Genomic DNA, 16,509 nt, shown 5'->3' with positions numbered 1-16,509 from the left:
CAGTCCTGTTAAGACTTTGAATTGGACTTCCGAGCACTGTGCACACACAATCTGCAATAAAGAATTTTTCTGGTAAATCTGTATTGCCCCTGGACCAAGATTTTCATTCATTTGTTGGCAGTTCACAATAGTTTGATGAATGCATTGTGCAAACTAATTAGAGACTTGCAATTCAACAACACTGCTGTGTGATTGGTCTCCTAAGTCACATGGTATTGATTCTGAATGTCTGACTCACCAACCCACAGAGTTTTCAAGATGGCTGCGCTCACTCACCCAGTGCAAATATTTGCATGAGTATTCGTGACACTTTTGATGTCCACTAACATTATTGTGAATAAAAACTCAGTTGGACAAATGGCTACAAAAAGTGAATGAACGAGGCTCTGAATCCCAGCTCAAGGAACACAGGGAGTTCATTCAAAAGAATATTCAGGCATACATGTTTGCCTTAATCCCTCAATTCTAGCATTTACAAATGAAATTCAGCTGAGAACAATTTTTCAGGTAGGGAAGGACTACAAGCAAAACCACTCGTTGACCACAATGGACAAAGGGGTCACAAATTCTGAACTGTGAGAAATTAAACTCTAAAATCCAGGTGAAAATGAAATGCATTTATAGGGGGACTGGGAAGCTTGTTACAAGCTAAAACCAAAGCTGTGCAGTCTGCCAGTTCCCCTGCAACAGCACTAACAATAGGTCAGCAAAGGCGGAAATAACTTTCAAATGTTTTATTTGCAATTCTTCGGGCCCCCAGGGATTCTGTCACTAAACTGGGCTCTTGAACTTTTCAAAGCTTTTCGGCTCACAAAGCTTTAACTGCCACAGACAAGTGCCCCCACAAAGGGCTCCATCCTCCCTTCAGGAGAGATTTCCTTGCACGTTCTCAATAGTTTGGGAAACCAGGGCAGCAGAAAGCTGTATACAACTTTGCCTGTCACACACTGGGAGGAGACAAGAAGCTGTGAAAGACTAAGGGCTTGTCTACATTAGAGCTTACTTTGGTATAATTTACATTGCTCAGGGGGGTGAATAAACCATACCTCTTAGTGGCATAAGTTACACTGACCTAAGTGCCGGTGTGGACAGCGCTATGTTGATGGGAGTGTCTCCTGCAGACATAGCTACCGCCTTTCACGGAGGTGGAGTTGTTATACCGACGGGAGAGCTTTCTCCTGCTGACATAGAGCATCTTCACCAGGTGCGCCACTGTAGTGCTTCTAGGGTAGACGAGCCCTAAAGCCTACACTTGCACTCCTCTTTGAGCAAGCTCCTCTGTGCACTTCCCTGTTTACCCTCATGGCACGCTGGTAGTTCTGTTGTTTCTCAGCTGCCCAGAGAAACTGGGGTTGCTAAACTGGGATTCCACTGTACAGATTCGGTGCAAGAGCTGGGCAACTACTTCAAAGAGACATTTCACAAATATTTGCTCAAATAAAAGTTGGGTTCACGTGGGCTGTTTATGCTCCCCTGTTTTGGCTTTGGGGGGAAGAACAGGTGGGAATTAATTAATTTTAAGCAAATATTGGCAGAAAACAAATGTTGAACACACAATCTTTAGCATTTTCACTGAAAATACCTGACTCTAAGAAACACCTATCCAATCATGGAACAGAAACAGTAACACATGACCCTATGCATCCAATCAAAACTTACTTCTACTCAGCTCGAATTTTGAATCCTCACATTATCCATGAGCCAGATTATTCACCCAATACTTTGAAATAACGAAGGTGTGTGAGGAAGAGCATAGCCTGCACATGGTGGTTTCACCAAGAGAAAGAGGCCAGGGGCAGGGTCACAGGTGTGGTGTGTCTGCTTCTCACTGCTGTGCCAACATCACTGGCAACAGTACGTGCAACCCAGCATAGGGGGCTCCCAGTGTGGCCAAAATCCAGCGTAGAGACTGCTATACCCCCCTCTTGTCCTGTAGTCAGTGTACGGGAGCGTGACTCACGTGCCTTACTCAGTCACTCCTCAACCACCATTTCAGCCCTAGGAGGACACCTCCTCCTCCCAGGGGCTCTGTGCCTCTGTAGGGGAATAGTAGCTGCACTGTATCACCTGTATCTTAGCTGCCAGCCCGCACGTCCTGGTCAAACAGGATCCGGCTTCTCTATGATGGGGCTGTAGCCAGGCAGTAGGGCCACCAATAGGAAAGAGAGACAGACAAAGGCAAAGACTTTCCCCAAGTGAATCCCCCAAAGTATGCATTTATCACCCAGAAGCCTCACACATTTGAAAAGTTTAGCTAGTGAGCAGGACCATCCTTTAGTAATGCCATCCCAGGGCTCAGGTCACTGCTGGTATTGTTTAAAGGGGGGGTGGGGGAGAGCAGGAGCGTGCAGGGACAAAATCAGGAAAGCCAAGGCAAAGAATGAGTTACAGCTGGCAAGGAATGTTAGAGACAACAAGGAGGGGTTCCTCAAATAGGTCAGACAAAAAAGAAAGATGAGGGATGGTGTGCGTTTGCTGCTCAATGGAGAAGGTGAGCTAGTAATGGAAGATGATAGGAAGGCAGAGCTGCTCAATGCCTGATTTGCTTCCGTCTTCTCACAAAAAATAATGTGTGACTGGACAACTAGCGAAGTTACCACAGACAGTAAAGGGGAAGAGATGCCAATTGGGATAAGTAAAGAACACCTCCGAGATCTTCTAACCAATTTGAATGAATTCAAATCAGCAGGGCCGGATGCTATTCACCCCAGGGTACTGATGGAATTAGCTGAAGAAATCTTAGAGCCACTGCCAATAATAATTGCTAACTCATGGATGACAGGAGAGGTCCCGGAAGACTGGAGAAGAGTTAACGTAGTGCCCATCTTTAAAAGGGGGTGGGGGAGGAGAAGACAGGGAACTATAGACCAGTCAGCCTGATCTGGGACGCTACTAGAGCAATGTATAAAACATTCAGTTTGTGAATTCCTGGAGGATGAAGTGGCAATCAGTAGCAGCCAGCATGGATTTACTAAGAACAAATATTGCCAAAACAGTTTGATTTTCTTCTTTGCCAGGGTAACTGGTTTTGTGGATGGGGGAATGCAGTGGACATAATATACCCGGACTTCAACAAGGTTTTTGACAGAGTCCCACATGACATTCTGACAAGTAAGCTGGAGAAATGCGGGCTCAGTGGAACTACATTTAAGTGGATAGAGAATTGATTAAACAACTACAAACATAGAGTAACTATGATGGAATGATGTTGGATTGGAGGGAGGTCTCAAGCGGTTGCCGCCTCCCAAATTGTAGCGCCCTAGGTGACTGCCTAGGTCACCTAATGGGTTGCGCCAGCCCTGCTCAGTGCTGGTTAGGCCTCAGCTGGAGTACTGTGTCCAATTTTGGCCACCAATATATAGAAAGGAGGTAGAGAAATGGAAAGGATTCAGAAGTGAGTGACAAAGATGATCAAAGGGATGGAATGCAAGTCATATGAGCGAAGGCTGAAGGAACTGGGTATGTTTAGTTTGGAAAAGAGGAGATTAAGGGGAGATATGATAGGGTCTTTAAATACTTGAAAGGTTGCCATAAAAAGATGGGGAAAAGTTGTTCTCTCTTGCCACAGAGGGCAGGACAAGAGGCAATAGGTTCAAACTACAGCACTGCAGAATTAGATTGAATTTCAGGAAAAGCCTCCTACCTGTAAGAACAGTAGGACAATGGAACAGACTGCATAGGGAGGTTGTGGAAGCTCCTTCACTAGAGGTTTTCAAAAGGAGGTTGGAGAGCCATCTATCTTGGATGGTTTAAATAGAACAAGTCCTGCATCTTGGCCAGGAGTAGATGAGGGCCCTTCTAACCCTGTGATTCTATGAAAGGAATTCCACATTTGCAGAAAAGCTGGATATGTTTCACTGGCAGATGGCTTTTAGAAAACAAAAGGTGCTGAGAGGAAATGAACTGATGGGCACAGTACAGGCGAGGATGTCAGCTGAGCATGGTAAGTACAGCTTGTCATAGCATCAGGTGTATCAAAAGGAATAATGCAAGACAACATTGTCTGAAAAGCCAACCCACTTTAATGCAACCAGACCAGAGCCTTCACACAGCACCTGTTCTTTTCCCCACCCCACTCCCCCCCAAAACACGGCTACACTTCCCTTTCCCCCGCCAGCCCCTCCCCAATCACACCCACCTGCCACCCAGCCAATGAGGAAAAGGAAATCCAACCCATTATCATATGGTTCTGCTAGATCAACATGCATTCTCTCTCTAACACACACACAGACTTAGTAAACATTTATCTGTATTGACTAATCATCACAACTTTCCTTTTGTTTCCTCTTATTAAAGTTGACAGGACCTTTTCATAAGTATGTAGCATCTGGCTCAGGACACTTGCTGGTTTAAATGAGAGTAAATGGTGTATTCTCTGTAACCTGAAGTCTTTAAATCAGGATTTAAAGGTTGGGGCCTACTACAGGACTGGGTGGGTGCTGTTCTGTGGCCTGCAATGTGCAGGAGGTCAGACTAGATGATCATGATGGTCCCTTCTGGCCTTAGTCTATGAAAACTTTAAGAACTCCTGGGTTCTGTAGAATTTACTCTAAAAACCTATAGAACTTAATGGAGAATAAGCGCCTTTCTCTAGGCTTTCTGAATTATCCTATCGAATGTTATAGCGGGGATTTCATTCTCTGTTGAATTCTATTGGATGGTTCAAGAAGCATACAGTAAGGTTCTTATTCTCCATTAAATGCTATAGGACTTTTGCAAATGGGCCATTTATTTCTTTTGTTTCCCGTTCCTACATTGTTCTGTTCCCATCTAGGGAAGCATCTCTCCATTGCTGTTGCCCCAACTACCTCATAAGGAATAGGCTACACAGATACAATTGTTGTGCTATGGATGATTGTGCCTTTAAGGGCTGAGCTTCCCAGACAGTCTGGCCGGGGTGCTGTGAAGCTCTTGTTATGCACAGCCAGCTGGAACCAGACACACAATACAGCCGATCTCTTGCAAGCACCTTAAGCACTGAGTGATCACTGACCACCACAATCATCAAGGGGGGGGGGGGGGAAATCACACTTTTCTCCTCTTCTGTCTACCTGCTTCTGCAATGCTGCTGCTGCCTGGCCAGGCTGCTTGGCTTGTTAAAGTGTCATGCTGTTTTGTGTGGCACTTTATAACTAGCTGTCAGTGTGTCCATTGAAATCAATGGTGTTACATTAGCAGATGCTGTATAAATATTAAGGTATATGTAGCTAGACAATTCCCTGGCTCCACATCTTCTTCTGCTGAAAGGCTGGAATAATTTGCTCATCTGAATTTACCCTCAGTAAAGCAAGTGACGAGGTGCATTAGCCACAGGACATCAGAAAGGGCCTTTGAATATCCACAGATGGAACTCGCTCCAGATCTCATAATCTAAGCAACTCTAGAGTTGGTCTCGATGGTTACTCAGAAGAAAAAACCTTGGCGTTGCAAGATGTGGGATTGGTGATTCAGTAGGGGGTGCTCTTCTCTCAGAATGAATACTGACCAATGCTCCAGCTTAGCATTAGGATTCACAGTACTGCTAATGCTATTTTTCAGAGGGGACATAAAATTGAAGTCCTGTATGGTGGTGGTTATTTAAAAATCCCATGACACTGTCAATGGACATGTTAGCCTTGGGGTCCTGGCCAGGTTTCAGTTTAGCTAACTATACTCTGCCTACCCTAAATTCCCTCTGTAGTTTCAATTGGCTGTAATATTCTTTTTCATCTGTAGTCACCTCTTAGGTAGACTTGCTGTCTGTGTTCCATTGAGGAGGTGGCTGCACTGAGGAGTGGCGTGAACCCTGTATGTGTCATTTATAAGGTTTTGGTCTGTGATCTTTGGATGGGAGGTGCTATATTGATGTCAAGTATTATCAGTGTGATACAGCATAACACACAGCCTGATGTGGGAGAACCCCACAGATCCCCGGTTGCATTTTTCAGCCTCCTCCTATACATTTCTTTTGAGCAGCTGTTCTGAGAAGTGGCTGCTGCTATAGCACTGAGTGTCACAGTTTAATGGTAACTGCACCCGTATTCCCCATCTGTTGTCCCTTAAGGGCACCTCCTGGTTTCTGGCCCCCCGTCATCATCTCTCTTGGGCAGAGACCTGTGTATCACTCCCTCCTGACCGAGGTTTATCCAGGATGTACAGTTCCCTGCCTACACTGTGATGCTCCCAGCAAAGCAGACTGGCTAAATAGGCCAGTGTCTTCATTTTGATTTCTCTACGAAGGCTATATACAGTGTAATTGTCAGCAGTTACAAGTTACCACTCAGCTCTTTCTAAGCAAGCACGTTTTATTCTTAAGGTGAAAGCATTACAGAGAAAATGACAAGAGCCTACACACATGCTAAAAAGCTTACCAGAGATCACCCCAACTCCACCCTCAGGCTCTGGCAGGAGTCAGCCCTTCAAAACCCGCAACTGGGTTTTCCCTGTGGTTACGAGTTCATTTAGAAGAGAGCAGTTCACCTGTTTTTGTTTTATACAGCTCAGGCCTTTGTTTTATACAGGTAATCAACAATCACCCTCTTCTCAGGGTGGGTGTGTTCAGAACCAGAGGTGGGGATTTGCAGGAACTCCACTTAATACTTATTGTCCCAAAAGTCTATTCTTGTCTGGCACATTTTTAATATATGTCTTTGAACTTCCAGGTCTTACACCTGTCACATCTGTCTCCCAGGGAGGTTGTCTACAATCCCGGCCCAAAATAATATGTAAACTTTGCATTTAATACAATGACCCCAAAGATACTTAAACTTAATTCAGTAAAATGTCCAAAGGATATGCAGGAAATTGCCGTATCTGTCATACTGAGATCTATGGATCTATAGGAGAATTCACCCTAAACTATTGATTTAATGGGAAATCAATAGGTTGAAAGTGGAATGATCAGTTTCTGCACAGGGTGACATCCAGTGGCATTTAAAACACAGCAAATGGAACTGCTTCTATCCTATTGCACTGAATACTAACAGGAATTGATTTCACCTTCAGAGGCCAGCACTTCCCCCTCCTTCCCCACCCCCTGACTTTGGATGCTTTGCCCAGTCCCCCTTTGAAACAAACAATGGGACAGAGGCAGCAGACTCTGTGTAAGATCAAACTGGTGATGTAAGAGGCATGTTTCTATTTAACGTAGGAATGGAAGAGTATGTGCCAAAGAATTTAGCAGACTTTGGAATGCAAAGAAACATTTGAGTTTGTTTCACTTCCACACCCTAGAGAAGAAAGGAAAGAGAAGTCAGAACCAGGTTAGGGTGAAGGTTTGGGCAGTCCATCCTTGCAAAGTCTAGGCGCCTGATTCCCTTCTGACTGAAATCAGTTTAACACCAGTCTAACTCCACTGACTTCATTGAAGTTACTCCCGATTTATGTTAGTGTGAGTGAGAGGAGAATGAGCCCTCAAGAATGGGGGGGGGGGAGGGGCGGGGAAGAACTTCATTTTCCACTAGTCTGAAACAGAAGTACATGGTGGTTTATGAGAAGATATTTATTTATAGTTACAGAATAAGTCATTCATCCGACCTGACTCGTGAATGTTCCCTAATTTGAGGAGACGTGTTTGTGACACTATTTCAGCTATCTGCCTTTTGAACCTCTTTGCTGGTTGGTCTGAGGGACTCTGCAACTGTGGAAGACAAAAGGACATATCAATCTGTCTGGCTGCCACGTCTGTCTCCTATATCTGATCAGTGAAGGCTCACACCTCTTTGCAAATAACAAAAACAGTTGCGTAGGAAGAAAACATGGGGACCCAGAGAGTGACGGGGAACTAATATGACCGTGGTGTCACTGTTGACTGGACATAGTAGCAGTGAGAGGCCTGATTAGATAACACTGTGATGATGTAGTCCTTGATTGGCTGAAAGCAGTAGCCAGTATATTTGTAAGGGAATTTAGTGCTAGTTTATCAGGGACAATGGGTTTTGAAGCCTGGTCCACTGGGCGCTAAGGAGCCAGTAAGGTGCAATGTGCCACCTAGTGACCTGCTACCAGAACTAGAAGCACAAGTCCAACAGAGGACTCCAGCCCTGGGATCTGATTGGTGGAATTCTAGAGTCCTGACTGGCTCCCTGCTTCTATTTAAACCAAGCACAGGAGCAGGAAGCGGTCCATGAATCTGGGTTTTCCCTCCTTGGCACTTCTTCTCTTGCACTACCTGCTCCTACTGCCTGACTCTGATCTGGTAACCCGCCCCTGCCTGTCTCCTGACACCTGGCAGGCAGTTTGTCCTCTGACACACCTCAGACTCTGATCTGCTGGTATCTGACTCCTGCTCTGACCACTGGGTCAGGCTGACCACATCCCAGTTGTGACTCAGACAATCAGCTGCGAAGACTGGCATTATAATGCCCTGTTCACCCATGGAGTAAGTATCACAGGGACAGCAGAAGAGAGAGCTTCCCTCGCAGACTGTGCCACCAACACGTCTGAGCCATTACCTGGAGATCCCATCTCTTGGGAGTGAGATGGGAGTTTGACCTCCTGGCCCCACTCAGCAGAGAGGTCAAGGACTAGCAATGCCACAAGGGACCAGCTGTGTAGGTGGTGGCTTATAATTAAAGTTAAAGTGGCAAAAAATGGACTGAGAGCACCACTAAGGAAAGTATTGAGGGGAATTTACAGCCACCAGTTCATTTCACTGAAGTCCCCAAACAGCCATCATGTGGCAATGACCTTTAGCCAGTAGAGACTCAGTGAAATCAGCCAATGGGAGTCTTTCCACTGACTACAGCGGGCACTAAATTAGGCTTGTAAGGCCTTATTTCTGTCAGGTGTATCCTGGGAGGTGATGAGTAACCTCACTGGTTTTGAGGGCCCTGAGCATCTCTCAGGAGGCACCTTGCAGAGCTGAACCTTTATTGACTTGAGCTGCATTTGACCCATGTCTCCTGATCCATGCAGTCATCCACCAGCTTCACACAGTGCGACAGAGTCTGCATTCCATTAGCTTGACAGCTCTTGGTTTGGCTTGTTTGCAGCAGTTTATCCATTCCTCATTAATCCATTCCCTGAACTTTAGCCAAAGGGCTAAATTCAGCCCAGGTTTTACAGGGAGGCTTTTGCTGGCACAGACCCTGGCTGAAGCCATGTGTGGTGGGTGTTGCAGGGAGGAGGAGATTTCTGCAGGGATGTTGCAACAGAAAGTTTTCATAACTTCTCCCCAGCCAAGGAGCCTTAGGGACCCAGCACAGTACCAGTTAGGTGGATTCATGAGCCAGGTGTCTGGGGATTGCACTGGTCTACAGTAGGTTCAACTGGTGCAGCTCCTGTGAAAAACAGTCAACAGCTAAAGATGTCCTGCCACTCTGCCCAACAGATGAAACCTCACTGTGGATGGATGGGGCAGTGGCAGACAGACTACTGAGTACATGAGTGAGGGAATCTAACTGGCACAGGAAGCTGCTGTTTACTCCTCCTTGCCCCAGCCTCAGTGAATCTGGCCCAGAATTCTGGGATGCAGCATCTCTATCTGATTCATTGCTTCAGATTAATAGATTTGAAGGCCAAAAGGGACCATTATGGTCATTTAGTCTGACCTCCAGCAAGACTCAAGCCATAGGACTTGACCCATTGATTCCTGCATCAAAGCCAATGACTTGGGATTGAACTAGAGCATGGTTTAGAAGGATATCCACACTTGATACTCCCCCCTCCCCCCAATGGTTCATTGCCCTCACTCCTAAATTCCAAACCTTATTTCTAGTTGAACTTGTTTCGTTTCAACTTCCAGCCATTGGCTCTTATTATCCAGAGATTTTACAGAGTATTTTCTATTAAATTGTTTCATTGTAAGGCGGTTTCTGCAAAAACTAACCCTGTGGTTTTTGTGTGTGTGTATTTTTTGCAGTATCTGATCACACCTGCTCATTACAAAAGCAACTTCAAGGGGAACTAAAAGGCTTTTTACCTGCCAAAACCTGAGTTCAGGTGCTTTGTGTTTCCAATGCCAGAGTACAGGGTCACTAACACTCAAAGTGGTGTAGAGTGTAAGAAAAATGTTGTTACAGATGTTAGTAAGTTCATCAGCTGGTACAGGTGGCATACAATGAAGAAAAAAAGACTTTCAACTTTAGTTCTCTGCATGTGTATTATTTGTAATTTGGAGGCCAATGGCTTCTGCCCACCCTCTAAATTACTTTTGCTTCATTTCTATTTAAGGCTGACATTGATGAGCAAATTGTGTATCCTAGACTCCAGCGTATGATAAACTCAGAAAGAGATCCGTCATGCACAGTGAGCACCATTCAATGAGAAATGCAGTGTTACAATACATAGATTTCCAATAGGGGACGCTATGGTAGGCATATGTGTTGGGTGACGTCCATAGAGGGCGCTACTTTCAGGAAATGCTTCATGGGGAATACAGGAAAAGCGGAGGAAGAAATAAAGCCTGAATGTTGCACTGTTGTAGCTTTTTCTCATTTTCTGCTTAAACACTGAACATGGTGTCAGAAGTGAGTTGGTGAAATAGGAAACTAAGAATATTGCAAGAAACCCAAACAAAGAAAAAACAAGCCTGGCAGCATACCAAATTCCTGCCCCTGAGCAGATGGCCATGCACAGGGAGGGGTTAAGCAATAAGACACTCTTTAAATCACAATGGGAAAGCTACAGAATTGCAGTGGGGATGGATAAAAAGAGACGCAAAACAAGAGCAGCCAAATATAAGGAGTAATGGGTAAAGTCTGCCACATGCTCCAACAGCTTCCAAATATGGCAGCAGCAGATCAGGAGGCCCCATGTAACATCCTTGAAGCACTCCAAAAGCATTTTCAACCCACAAAAAATGCCAGACGAAAGGTATCTTTTCAATAAGTGTCACCCAGGAGCTGGAGAAACGATAGATCAGCATATTGCCAAACAGCACAGAGTGGGGGACTCTTAAGACTTGATAATTGCATAAGGTAAACTAATTTGTGAGAGATTAGTAATAGGGACAAAAAATGCAGGAGCTCAAATGAGGGTGCTCAGAGCCCACGCTAGCTCTACAAAGAGATATAGACATGAGTAAAGCTAGAATAAGGTCACATCCAAATGTAGATCATAAGTGGAGCAGACACCAAGAATTCACCAAGTAGCACAGGAAAAGCATGGAAATACAAAGGGGGAAAATACAAAGCAGAGATAAACAAAAGGCAAAGGAAAACCTGTGGGTACTGTGGAGAAAAACGTGGTAATGGAAAATTGTATATGGGGGTCAAATGCAATAGTTGTGGCAAAGGAAGTCATTATGCAAAAGCTTGCAGACAAGAAATACAAAGAAAAATATTATACCATATTTATGAAGCAAGCAATTACTCAGAGGATAAGGTTTTTACATGTATAGGACATTAATGCAGTGCAAAACTGCCAAGATAAATAGTTGTAAAGCTGAAACTAGCACCAGAGGCAAAGACAAGGTAGAAGCACACAAGCAAACAGGAAATTGAATGCCAAATAAACATTGGGGCATCAGTAAATGTGATTTGCTGAGGAATTCTTTGTAGCCTGAGAAGAGGCTGCAACTGCAGTCAAGCAAATGGCATGGTCATAATACCACTAGGACAATGTAAATTATAAGCAGAATACCAAGGAGAAGTAGGCAGGCTGAAACGTCAGGTAGTATCCACAACACAGAGGCCACTGCTTTCAGCTGAAACAAGAGTACTCACAAATGTAGTGACACTATACCTGGGACAAATGATTCATGCAATGAACCCCAGCTCACTTGCAGCGAGTTTGTGCAATATACTTGGGAATGGGAATTCAGTCACATCAAATCACCACTATACCAGAGACAGTCATATGGCAACGCCGAATGGGCAGTTAAAATTGCTAAGACTATTAAAGAGCAAGGAAAATATATGGCAAGTCATCCCTGAATGGATAAATATTCCCACAAAAGACCTATGTCTACCCAATACAACAGTTGACATCAAGACGAATGCGTACCTTGGTGCCTATAGCTCCAGCATTGGCAGTGGTGGAAGGAGTAAAGGACAAAAATGAAGAGATGCTCAAAAGCCAAAGCCTACTATGACCGACAAACTAAAGACCTCCAAGAAATACAACTAGTTTGAACTTGATATTTCCTTAAGACAAATCCTGCTTTTGGAAACAAACTACATGCATTGAAGAGAGAAATCCTCATTCATATAACATAGCAGTGGATGGTCATATATTTCACCGAAACTGCAAATACATTCACTCACTATGAAAGCAAGACATAAACATGGAGGGTGGTGAAATATGTATTCTGTTGTGGCATGATCAGCACAAGGAACACAGGCTGACCAGTAAGTGATAGATACCAGAACAGCCTCTCTCAACACTGCATGAACCAAGGGCCAGGCCTAGTTCAGTCGTCATAAGAAAGACTCGCACTTGCTCAGCATCAACCTGCCTGCAAGGTATGCACAGGACTTTTTATAATACTAAGGCATGAAAGAGAAAACCCAGAGGAAAATATCTTCATTCCCAACCAAGTTAATACTTAACTTAAAAAAGAGTGGCTATTAAGATTATATGATATAGTCTTTTAGGGAGTGTAATAGAATGTTAAATATGTAAGGAGGTTATTTATGTTTAATTTTGCTATCTCAAATATATGTGATAAAAGGGATCTTATGACAGACAGCTTTCTCGTATGGGTATGATAGTAGTATGCTTATGGATAACGTAATGTACAGAAACTTAAAGAACTCTACTTTTAGAAAGTGCTTGATGGAGAGTACAGGTTAAGTGGAGGAAGGTGTAAAGCCTGAATGTTGCCCTGCCTTGGCTCACTTCTTATGCTTGAACGATGAGGGTATTCAACACCTCACAAGTAGCCTGAGCCTCTTCCCAAGAAGAAAGTGGCCAAGCTCCCATTGATTTTAATGGAAGCAGGATGAGGACCCAGGAGATTCTCTGCATCTTACAAGGTCAGAATCCAGGGGGGTCTGATGGGTGCGTTTTAGAAATACATATTGTACCTGCCAGGTTACAGTGGGAAATGCAGAGAGCCATGAACTTGAGAGTTACCGTATATACTCGTTCATAAGCTGAATTTTTTTAGTAAAAAGGGGAAGCACCAGAGAAGGGGGTCGGCTTATGAACAGGTATAGAGAGGGAGAGGTGGGACACAGCCCCTCCCCCCAACAGAAGGAGCAAGGAGAGGCAGCAGAGCCAGAAGGGAAGAGGCGGGGCCAGAGTCTCTCCGCTTTTGGCTATGCTGCTCTCCCCCCAGCCTCCGAAGCAGCTGCAGCTCCGGGGCTGGCAGGCTGCAGCCGTGCCGCTCGGCCCTGCCCCCCAGAGCAGGCTGTGGCTGAGCCGCCCAGTGCCGGAGCACGCTGCGGCTACGCCGCCCAGCCCAGCCCGCTGGAACATGCTGCAGCCACACCACCCGGTCTGGCCCGTCGGAGCAGCTCCAGCCAGGCCAGAGACATCCTCCCCAGATAAGGTGGGAAGGGATGGGATGGGGAGAGTGTGGGGGTCCCGGGCTAGGGGTGGGGTCATATGGAGGGTGGTCACAGGGGTTACTCCCCTGACCCCCAGCTTCTCCTCCCCAAAAAATTTCCCCACCAGTTGCTGTCCCGGCCCGTCAGGGTAAGCAGCTGGCGCGCCGGGACACTTTGTTTACTTAGGTTTACCTCCATGCCTGCGGACACTCGAGGTAAACAAACCATCTCGGCCAGCCAGCGGCTTATCCTCATGGCCCCGGAGCCAAAGTTTGCTGACCCCTGAATTATAGGGTCGGCTTATGAACAGGTCATAAAAATTTTCCATTTTTACTTATCCATCTTTGGGGGTCAGCTTATAAACGAACCAGTTTATGATCGAGTATGTACGGTACATAGCCTTTCAGTTCTCTTTTGAGCTGCTTTACAGATCACTGGCTAAGGGGCAGTTTCTGAAAGCCCCTTGACCCCTTCCAGTTAGTCCCTTAAAACACTACAGTCAAATGCAAAATAGTTCTTGAGGGGCCAAATTCATCCCTGGTGTCACTAATAAATTCTTAAATGTGAGTCAGTTAATCACCCTCCACCACAAAACCCTTTGAGTGAAAGGCAGGCAGATGATTTATTTAAGTGGATAAAAGGCGGTAAACAAAAGAAGGCAGTGCTGATTTGGGGATTTTCAGCAATTTTTTAAGTATTTAAGTATTTTTCTTTTGTTTAGAAAAAGCTTTTCAGTTCTCCTGACAGATTCATGACAGAGATATTTTTTTAAATGCCACATCGTTTAACAAATCAAGTAAATCTCAGCCTGTAAACCAGAGTAGTGTGGACAGACTTGTAAATAATTAACCACTTGTTTCCATAAAGGGTCCAAAATATTCAGTTCCAGCAAAACAGGCAGAAATGTGACTATTTACTCCGATGAGGAAAAGAAGGCTGGATCCGGGAATACGCAAGGCTGTGACAGTCTGTATTCTCACCTCGTCCTTGGGCCAGAGCGACAGAGCTAGCTAGAATGACTCTACAGCCTGGCGCTTAGGCGATGCATCTCAGATGTTGGTGACCCACATTCAAGTTCCTGTTCCAAAGGCTATTTAGTGATGTGTCCAAAGCGAACAACTTCTAGGAGGACATAAAGAGCAACTGGTCTGGGCACTCACCTGGATTCACTTCCCTGCTCCACAGCATGCAGAATGGGGATTTGAATCAGCATCTCCCACATCCTAGGGAAGTGCTCTGGGTGTGGGAAACCAGCACCACCCCCTCTGATTTGTGCAGGGCCCAATCCAATAGACAGGCTCTAAGGCAGCCTCTCCTAGCAAAATCCCCACAAGAAGGGATCCAGGAGTAGTTAGGACCCAAGAGAAAGAGTCCTGGCTGCTTGGAAATTAGTTCTTTGCCACATTAATGATTTATTAATTAGTATTATGCTTACAGCCCTAGCATACCGACCATAAGACTCAATACGGCTCTGATTATCCTGTGGGTCCCCCGTGAAAATGGCCTGGCTTTGGAAAGTGCAGCCTTTGAAGTCCTCTGTGTGTGTTTCACATGCAGGCCTTCCTGTGTAAGTGCATCTAGCAACATTAAAATGAAATATAACCGTTGCAAGGGGCTAGTTTTGCAGTTAAATGGCAATGATGTGATATAACTGTCACCTTCACAAGAAGTGTTACCAACCCACTTACTGTAAGGTTTGGGTAAAAATATTATAAAATCCTCATGAAGGTAATGCTCCTCACAAAGAAAAGCGTGTAATTTCCTAAAAACTCATTGACCACCCTCCACTCCCCCAAACAGCGTCAGTTCCTTTGATGGCTGGATTGATGGCTCTGTCATAGACATACATTATTTGCACTGATGGGAAGCTGGATGTGAAAATGAATCATTTTACTATGCCAGGGTGCTTGTAAAATGTGCCGGTTTTAGGAGAATGCCATGGGCATGCCCAAGAACGTCTCCTACTGTGTATTCGCAAAAAGAACAGGAGTACTTGTGGCACCTTAGAGACTAACAAATTTATTTGAGCATAAGCTTTCGTGGGCTACAATCCCACTTCTTCGGATGCATAGAATGGAACATATATTGAGGAGATATATATACACACACATACAGAGAGCATGAACAGGTGGGAGTTGTCTTACCAACTCTGAGAAGCCAATTAAGTAAGAGAAAAAAAACTTTTGAAGTGATAATCAAGATAGCCCAGTACAGACAGGTTGATAAGAAGTGTGAGTACTTACATATATGTTCCATTCTATGCATCCGAAGAAGTGGGATGTAGCCCACGAAAGCTTATGCTCAAATAAATTTGTTAGTCTCTAAGGTGCCACAAGTACTCCTGTTCTTTTTGCGGATACAGACTAACACGGCTGCTACTCTGAATCCTACTGTGTATTGTAGACACAGCCAACAGATAGTGTAATAATAATACTTTGCATTTCTGCAGTGCCACCTAGCCAAGGATATCAAGGCGCTTTACAAAAATTAAGTAATTAACTATGTGAGATAGTTCAGTGGTAGTATCCTACCCTTAGAGATGGGGACACAGAGAGAAATGAAGTGACTTTAGAACATAAGAATGGCCATACTGAGTCAGACCAAAGGTCCATCTAACCCAGTATCCTGTCTTCTGACAGTGGCCAATACCAGGTGCCCCAGAGGGAGTGAACAGAACAGGTAATCATCAAGTGATCCATCCCCTGTCCCCCATTTCCAACTTCTGGCAAACAAAGCCTAAGGACACCATCCCTGCCCATCCTGGCTATCCATTGATGGACCTCCATGAACTCCCTGACCAGCGCTAAGAGTGCCGAATCCTAACCACTAGACCACCAGGGAGCTCTTGGACTTTGCCCAAGGAAACACAGCAAATCTCTGGCAGTGCCCAGAACAGAACCTAGATCTGGTGATGCCCAGGAATGCAATTTACCCACTATCTTTCCATGTCAATGACTCCCTCCCCATCACGGTAATAACAGAGCACTCCAAAAACATTAATACATTTCTCCTCACAGCCTGTAATGTAATAATAATAATAATACCTACCTCATATACAGCGTTTTTCATCTGTGGATCTCAAAGCACTTTACAAAAG

This window comes from Emys orbicularis, chromosome 12 (assembly GCF_028017835.1).
Source record: "Emys orbicularis isolate rEmyOrb1 chromosome 12, rEmyOrb1.hap1, whole genome shotgun sequence".
NCBI classification, from domain to species: Eukaryota; Metazoa; Chordata; order Testudines; family Emydidae; genus Emys; species Emys orbicularis.
The sequence above is the reverse complement of the archived record's forward strand: the minus strand, read 5'-3'. Positions refer to the sequence as shown.